The following is a 9,802-nucleotide window of genomic DNA, read 5'->3' as shown; positions in this document are numbered from 1 at the left end:
TTCTGCCAGCTACAAGGTAAGCAGCAGTGTTTGTTGTTGTTTTGAAAGGGATATAGTAATGGACTGTAATTAGAACTAAGTGTAGCAGAGGTAGGTAACTAGAGGTGGTATACGAGGGAAATCAAATTGAAGGCAATATTATAGAAAGATAAGAGGACATAGATGAAAATGAGATGGGAGATGTAATACTGAAAGAAGAATTTGACAGAGCACTGAAATATGTAAGTCATAACAAGGCCCCTGGAGTTGACATTCACTCAAAACTGTTGATATCCTTCAGAGAGCCATCCATAACAAAACTGTTCTACCTGTTTTGTGGTGTTTGGGACAGATAAACTTGGACTTCATGACAAATGCAATAATTCCAAAGAAAGCAGGTGCTAACAGGTGGGAATATTACCCGACTATCAGTTTAGTAAGTCACAGTTGCAAAATACTGTCACATATTATTTACAGAACAATGGAAGAACTGGTGGGAACCGACCATGGGGAAGATCAAGATGGGTTCTGAAGGAATGTAGAAACAGATGAGGCTATATTAACTGTACAATTTTTTGTTTCAGTAGATGGGTTAAGGAAAGGCAAACTTATTTTTATAGCATTTGTAGACTTGGAGAAATTCTGAAAGTAGCAGCTGTAAAATATAGGGAGTGAAAGGTTACTTACAACTTGCACAGAAATCGGATGGCAATTATAAGGATTGAAGGGCATGCAAGGGAAACAATAATTGAAGAGGGAGTGAGACAAGGTTGTAGCCTATCCCTGACAAAATTCAATCAGTACATGAAGCAAGCAGTAAAGGAAGTGAAAGAAAAATTCGGAGAAGGAATTAACCTTTGAGATTTGCCTATGATGATGTCATTCTGTCAGAGACAGCAAGGGATTTGGAAGAGGAGTTGAATGGAAGTGAAAGTGTCTTGAAAGGAGGATATAAGATGAGAAACAACAAAAGAAGAACAATGGTAAGGGAATGTAATCAAATCAAGTCACTTGATGCTGAGGGAAATCAGATTGGGGAATGAGACTCTAAAAGTAGTAGCACACTTTTGCTAATTGGTAGTAAAATAACTGATTCTGATTGAAGTAGTAAAAATATAAAATGTAGAATGGCAACAGCAAGAAAATTATTTCTGAAGAAGAGAAATTTGTTACCACTGAATACAAATTTAAGGGCTAGAAAGTCTGTTTTGCAAGTGTTTGTCTGGAGTGTGACCTTGTATGCAAGTGAAATATGAATGATAAGCAGGTCAGACAAGAAGAGAACAGAAGCTTTTGAAATGTAATGCGACAGAAAAATGCTTGAAATTAGATGGGTAGATTGTGTAACTAACAAAGTGGTACTGAATATAATTAGAGAGAAAAGAAATTTGTGGCCTAACTTGGCTAAAAGAAGGGATCAGTTGATAGGATATGTTCTGACACATTAAGGAATCATCAGTTTGTTATTGGAGGCAAGTGTGGGGGATAAAAATTGTAGAGTGAGACCAAGAGATGAACACAGTAAGCAGGTTCAGATGGATGTTGGTTGTGGTAGATGTTTGGATATGAAGACGCTTGCACAGGATAGAGTAGCATGGAGAGATGCATCAAATTAGTATTTGGATGGAAATCTGCAACAGCTACAGCTAACTGTGGAACATACCAATGTAGTCAAGTAAAAGTTATGCTACTAACAGAATAGACAGAACTGAGCATCTTTGAGCATTTTCCATGTAATTGATGTTATAAAAGCAGAAAAACATCAGCTAACTTGTCAAATGGAAAATGCAGCAGCTTTTTTTGAGCTGGAAGCTTTCTTTCTAATTTCATTGATTACATTTAACTGACAAAAGCAAAAATAGCATTAGTCTCTATAGTGGTAGTTTACTATTGGTACAGTATGCTGATTAAGTTTATAGGCTATGATTTCTGCCTTTTGTAAATGTATGGCCTGACTCATTCCATGTACCTGGAATTCTTATTTTTGAAGGAGTATAGAGAAAAGCAATGAATGAATGAATGAATGAATGAATGCCCTAAAGTCTCTGGCTCAGAGAACATCCATTCTGGCTCACTCTATTTAGATTATAAATACTCTACATGCTCAATATCCTGTATGATTTAGAATTTGAGCCTACTATTCATCATCACTGTATTATACTCTGATTTATATCTATTAATCTATGTTATTTGGCTCCTAAACTTTTGTCTAACAATAATGTAGTCCAGATGAATCTTCATGAGTTCCTAGTCTTTTTCAAATACATCTTCATCTTTTGTGGTTTTGAAAGAGTACATTTGCTGTAGCCAATTGAAACTGAAAATTAAAACAGAATTCTAAAAGCACTCCTCCCCCTGAACCCCGTCTCCAGTTCTGCAGCCCGCATCTCGTGGTCGTGCGGTAGCGTTCTCGCTTCCCACGCCCGGGTTCCCGGGTTCGATTCCCGGCGGGGTCAGGGATTTTCTCTGCCTCGTGATGGCTGGGTGTTGTGTGCTGTCCTTAGGTTAGTTAGGTTTAAGTAGTTCTAAGTTCTAGGGGACTGATGACCATCGATGTTAAGTCCCATAGTGCTCAGAGCCATTTGAACCATCCAGTTCTGCCTTCCTTTCTCTCCCCCTCCTCTTTATTTCACTCACTCAGTACAAATGATTTTTTAGTTGGAAGCAGGTAGGAGGGGAAGCACACAAAATAAATGGTCACGGCACCTCCCGTAACTTGAAAATGAACAACAAAGAAACAAAATCACACCACTATGTAACAAATAAGTTTCTAATCCCAAAGTTATTTGCAAATTTCTCAGTGCTTCATCAAAATGTGCAGTCACTGACAAATAAAGTTAGTGAACTTCAAGTTCTTCTAGAGACTGAAATAAAATTTGTTACTGTACTTTGCATAACAGAACATTGGCTTGAAGAAGTAAAACTAAAAATGCGGTCTGCAAGATTTTGTGTTAGGTAGCTATTTCTGTAGAGCTATACAGACCAAACAATGGAAAATCCAGGATGGACTAGAGAAGGAAAGATGCTGCTCACCATATAGTGGAGATGCTGAGTCACTATAGGCACAACAAAAATGTTCACACAATTATAGCTTTCAGCCATTCCACACACACACACACACACACAAAAAAAAAAGCAACTTGCACACACATCTGCAGTCTCAGACAACTGAAACCATGAACTCGGCATATCCATTATATGATGAGTAGCAACTTTCCTTCTCTAATATTGAACTATACAGACCCATAAAGGAAGTTATATATATATATATATATATATATATATATATATATATATATATATAATGGAAGGAAACATTCCACGTGGGAAAAATTATATATAAATACAAAGATGAGGTGACTTACCGAACAAAAACGCTGGCAGGTCGATAGACACACAAACAAACACAAACATACACACAAAATTCAAGCTTTCGCAACAAACTGTTGCCTCATCAGGAAAGAGGGAAGGAGAGGGGAAGACGAAAGGAAGTGGGTTTTAAAGGAGAGGGTAAAGAGTCATTCCAATCCCGGGAGCGGAAAGACTTACCTTAGGGGGAAAAAAGGACAGGTATACACTCGCACACACGCACATATCCATCCACACATACAGACACAAGCAGACATATTTAAAGACAAAGAGTTTGGGCAGAGATGTCAGTTGAGGCAGAAGTGTAGAGGCAAAGAAGTTGTTGAAAGACAGGTGAGGTATGAGTGGCGGCAACTTGAAATTAGCGGAAATTGAGGCCTGGCGGATGACGAGAAGAGAGGATATACTGAAGGGCAAGTTCCCATCTCCGGAGTTCGGATAGGTTGGTGTTGGTGGGAAGTATCCAGATAACACGGACGGTGTAACACTGTGCCAAGATGTGCTGGCCGTGCACCAAGGCATGTTTAGCCACAGGGTGATCCTCATTACCAACAAACACTGTCTGCCTGTGTCCATTCATGCGAATGGACAGTTTGTTGCTGGTCATTCCCACATAGAATGCGTCACAGTGTAGACAGGTCAGTTGGTAAATCACGTGGGTGTTTTCACACGTGGCTCTGCCTTTGATCGTGTACACCTTCCGGGTTACAGGACTGGAGTAGGTGGTGGTGGGAGGGTGCATGGGACAGGTTTTGCATCGGGGGCGGTTACAAGGATAGGAGCCAGAGGGTAGGGAAGGTGGTTTGGGGATTTCATAGGGATGAACTAACAGGTTACGAAGATCCATCCTTCATGAAATCCTCCCCACTCCGCCAAGAGTGTCTTTCCGCCGTCCACCTAACCTTCGTAACCTGTTAGTTCATCCCTATGAAATCCCCAAACCACCTTCCCTACCCTCTGGCTCCTATCCTTGTAACCGCCCCCGATGCAAAACCTGTCCCATGCACCCTCCCACCACCACCTACTCCAGTCCTGTAACCCGGAAGGTGTACACGATCAAAGGCAGAGCCACGTGTGAAAACACCCACGTGATTTACCAACTGACCTGTCTACACTGTGACGCATTCTATGTGGGAATGACCAGCAACAAACTGTCCATTCGCATGAATGGACACAGGCAGACAGTGTTTGTTGGTAATGAGGATCACCCTGTGGCTAAACATGCCTTGGTGCACGGCCAGCACATCTTGGCACAGTGTTACACCGTCCGTGTTATCTGGATACTTCCCACCAACACCAACCTATCCGAACTCCGGAGATGGGAACTTGCCCTTCAGTATATCCTCTCTTCTCGTCATCCGCCAGGCCTCAATTTCCGCTAATTTCAAGTTGCCGCCACTCATACCTCACCTGTCTTTCAACAACTTCTTTGCCTCTACACTTCTGCCTCAACTGACATCTCTGCCCAAACTCTTTGTCTTTAAATATGTCTGCTTGTGTCTGTATGTGTGGATGGATATGTGCGTGTGTGCGAGTGTATACCTGTCCTTTTTTCCCCCTAAGGTAAGTCTTTCCGCTCCCGGGATTGGAATGACTCTTTACCCTCTCCTTTAAAACCCACTTCCTTTCGTCTTCCCCTCTCCTTCCCTCTTTCCTGATGAGGCAACAGTTTGTTGCGAAAGCTTGAATTTTGTGTGTATGTTTGTGTTTGTTTGTGTGTCTATCGACCTGCCAGCGTTTTTGTTCGGTAAGTCACCTCATCTTTGTATTTATATATATATATATATATATATATATATATATATATATATAAAAAGTGGTATAAAGTTTGCACACATTCTTTTCCCAAAAGATATATGTAAAGAAAGAGGTTTAGAGATATCTTGAGTTGAATTTTTAGCTAAAAATGTAGCTATTATTTGCTTGTATAGGGCTCCAACAGGTAATACACCTACCCTGTTAACAGGTTTGGAATCATACTTCCACATCTTAACAAAAATGGTGCAAAAATCTCATTAGGTATGGGGATTTTAATATTAACTTTCTGAAAGACTCAAAACAAAAGACTGATCTTTTAAACCTCCTTTTAACTTTTAATTTAAAGCCTAAAATAGAAGTAGCAATATCAGTGTCAACCATTGACCAAATGTTTACAAATATGTCATGTAAATACAATGCAAAAACTTTAAATACAAGCTTTGGGGATCACAATGCACAAATAATTTCTGTAGAACTAAAAACCATTGCCAACTTTTAAAACTGTCTGTATCAGCTGTTGTTAGGAGCTATAATGAACAAAATATAAATTCCTTTGTGCAGTCCCAAACCAGGGAAAAATGGGAAGAAGTTTACAACATCGAGGCACAATGAAAAGTTCAATGCTTTCAGTAATATCTCCTGCTATTACTTTGCGCTATGTCCCACTCTCTCCCCAAAAAGAAAAATAAATAAATAAATAAAATAAAGCAGAAAAATCAGAAAAGTAGTTGGACCACACCAGGCATACTCATATCACTTAAGAAAAGGAGATTTCTGTATTAAGTATTAAAACAAACTGAAAAACCAACAGATTTTGATGCTTATTTTGGGAGATATAAGCATATCCTAAGTAAAGTGATTAAAATATCTAAGAAACTGACAAATGAGAATTCTGTAAAAAGTGCCCCAAACAAAACAAAGGCTATGTGGGACATAGTAAGAAAAGAAACAGGAAAACAATGTAAAAACACCATGATATTGACTTACTGGAAAACTCAACCAACATATCAGACCAATAAAAAGTTGCAAATAGATTTAACTCCTACCTTACAGAACTAGAAGAAAATCTTATCAAAAGTCATCCTCCAAACGCTAGGAAATTACAAGTTCCAAACAGTTTAAACAAGTACCTTTTCTTATATCCAACAGATGGGAAAGGAGTATCAAATGTCAATAGAGGACTAAAATCAAAATTATCATCTGGCATTGAAAACATCCCTGGTGGTATTTTAAAGAAATGCTCAGTAGTAATAGCAAAACCATTTCCAGATGTTTTGTATTTCCTCACTGGCTTCTGGGATTTTTTCTGGAAAGTTGAAAATAGCAAAAGTGAGGCCTGTGTTTAAAAAAGGTCAAAGAATAAAGGTAAAAATTACAAACCAATCTCTTTGCTGTCTGGCTTTTCTAAAATATTAGAAAGAAATTTATAGGAGGCTGGTCCATTTTATAGAAGAAAATAACCTCTTCTCAAAATCACAGTATGGCTTCTGTAAATGTAGGTCCACAGAAACTGCCCTCTTTGATTTTGTAAATGAAGCCCTGACCTCAGTAGACCATAAACAACCCTTACCTGCTATATTTTTGGAACTCACCAAAGCTTTTATGTCATAAACCATAAACCACTACTCTCAAAATTGGAATTTGTTGGTGTCAGAAGACTGAGACACAAATGAATACAATCCTTTCTGAACAACAGACAACAAATAGCAGAACTGAAATATCAGCTAGGAAATAACACACACATGTATCAGGGGAACAGCATGTTAAATAAGGTGTGCCCCTAGGCTCCATTCTAGGTCCAGTCTTGTTCCTCCTGTTTATAAATGATGTAAAGTCAGCAACCCATTCCCAGACTTGTATAAAATTTACAGATGACACCAACATTCTGATAAAAGGGAAGACTGCAGATGGACTGGAGAATGAAATAAAAGTTTGTATGTTCCACACAATTGTTTGGTCTCCAGGAACAGTCTTATCATAAATGTCGAAAAGAAAGTAACAATGTGTTTACATACAGTTTAAAGGATACAGCCCTCAAGCCCTATAATAATGTTATGTGAAAAAAATTAGAAACCATAAACAGCACTGAATTTCTTGAAATATGGATCCAAGAAAACATAAAGTGGGACAAACATATAAGCTTCATCAATAAGAAATTAAGTACAACCTGCTATTGCTTGAAAATTCTTACTGGCTACATGACACAAAAAATGATAAAAAAAATATCTTATGCACAGGAGGAATCACTGTTGAAATATGGCATAATATTTTGGGGCAACTCACCTGTCAGTAGAGGTTGCTTCACTGTCCAAAAACAAATTATAAGGCACATAGTAAATGTAACTACTAGAAGCTCATGCAGGCCACTATTTGAGAACCTACGATTTCTTCCACTACCTTACTTATACATTTTGGAAGTTACATCTTTCATTAAGAAAATAATCGACACTGAAGACCAGGTAGTGCAAAAAAATGAAGCAGTTCATAAGTACAATAAATGGCAGAAAATGGAACTGTATAGTGAATGTGCAAAAACAAAACTTAGACAAGATGGGTTGCAACTAGCAGGGAAAAAACCTTACAGCAAGTTACCACACCACATTAAGGCACAAAAAAAATGTAAGGAATTTTAAAATGTCTCTAAAAATGTACATTTAAATAAAACTTAAACTATATAGAAGTTAGTGAAGCTAGCTGCTTCTAAAATCTGTACAAGTTCCTGTAGAATACTTCAGTCAGTAACATATAAATTGTAAATATTTTCTAATCTTTAAATTTGTGTCTTTCATATGAATACAAAAGCTGTAAATTATAGTCATGAAGATGCTACAAAAACTATAAATATTACTCTGCTTCTTTAGTAGTAAGATTACTTATTGTTAATTCATAAGAAAAGTGTCATGATTTAACATGAATTTGTTCATGATTTAACGTAAAATTGTTTCACACACTTATGTATAAAAAAAAGCTATGATCAATCTTGAGAAGAGCATGAAGACAGTAATCTGTATGTATACATATGCTTACAGCTTTATGTAAGTGAGCTTATTTATATTTTAGTAGATATAAATTTATAATCATCACATTAATTCATGTTGTCTCATCTCATCATCTCACAAAAACTGACTTGTGCAATATCAGTTTGTAACTACGCACAAAAATGATGACGTGGACCAATAAAACAATCAATTAAATTTTGATCCATTTTCAAACATTTTATCAGTTACATAATTTACTCATGCATTTTCACTTTTTAATGAGGCACAATTTTGTGTCATGTACATGTAAACATTTGCAGTTGTGGCTGGTTCTGACATCATTTCAGTCCCAAAAAGTAACACACTGTCACTTGCATGGCTCATATTAATACATTGTTATCTATCTTCTCAGATGAAATATGTCTGCTCTTTTTTTTTAACTTCACATTTGGTGTGTCTAATTTTAGCCTCTCTGTCATATTCCCAGTTCACTGACAATACTACTGTGACTGTTTGGTGTGTCTAATTTTAGCCTCTCTGTCATATTCCCAGTTCACTGACAATACTACTGTGACTGTTAGGCATTTAACGTCTTAACCATATTTTTCAGAATCCAAATTTTCAAGGCATCAGTTTAAAATAGTGAGGTAATATAGCTTTTGTTATTGCAGTGGGATGTAAATGCTTTTCTTAAGTTGTTGAGTGGTTCTGTAGTGGCTGTAAAGCTTTTATATCAACTGTTGTAATGAGACTTGCAATAACCTGTGGATCTGTATCTAATAATAGTCTTATTGATGAGTTCCTGCAAGATAACAGCTTTCAATTATCTCGGTCATTAGTCATACCAGAAGTAATTTCAGATACTAGACACTAGGGTGGCAGTTGAACTGACACCATGTACATTTTATGGGTTCCTTTTCATAATGAAAATATGTCTGATACTCAAATAGCTTTGGGTAATTTAATAAAAGATGTTCTTTACTCACATGTGACCTTTGAAATGTGGCAGTTTTGTCCTTTATTTCTTTACACGGTGTGTGTCACCATTGATAGTGAGAAACAAGGACACTGTAGACAGCAGTTCAGCTTGCACAAGGAAGTTGTCTTTGCTATTTTTAGTTCACCACGAAGGGTTGTTTAGTGCACACGTATTGGGGTAGTATCTCCACATTGTAATAAACAGTATTTCAACAACCTAAATCTGCATTCTGCAATTCACTGCAAGCATTTCCTCCAGGAAGTTCTACTGTGGTGATACTACAATGAGCAACAGCAGTTCCTACAACTTAATCAGTATGCTTTGTCTGATTGTCTTCATTTGATGATGGAGTCTTCTCACAGTTGCCACTTGTGTGAACAACAAGTTTGAGAAAATAAGTCTCATGGCGCTTCATATGATGTTTCTCAGCACACAGATCAACCTACATTATATGTGAAACATAACAGTGACACTCTTCCATACCATACCATTGATTCTGACAATGATTTAGACGTGCATGAACAATGTGTAATGATGTTTGATCTCCTTGGTGATTTTGGTCATGAGTGTACTCTATCTTCCCAACAACAAGACCATGTTTCTCAGCCTATTACAGGCCTAAACAATCTCATGTCATCGGATTTTACTAGTCCACTTTCCAGCCACATCCACTCGCAACTCCATGTGAGGCCCAGCTGGCTGAGCCATGGGAGAAGATTTCTGAGTTACCACCTGTGCT

This window comes from Schistocerca piceifrons, chromosome 1 (assembly GCF_021461385.2).
Source record: "Schistocerca piceifrons isolate TAMUIC-IGC-003096 chromosome 1, iqSchPice1.1, whole genome shotgun sequence".
In the NCBI taxonomy this organism is placed as follows: Eukaryota; Metazoa; Arthropoda; class Insecta; order Orthoptera; family Acrididae; genus Schistocerca; species Schistocerca piceifrons.
The sequence above is the reverse complement of the archived record's forward strand: the minus strand, read 5'-3'. Positions refer to the sequence as shown.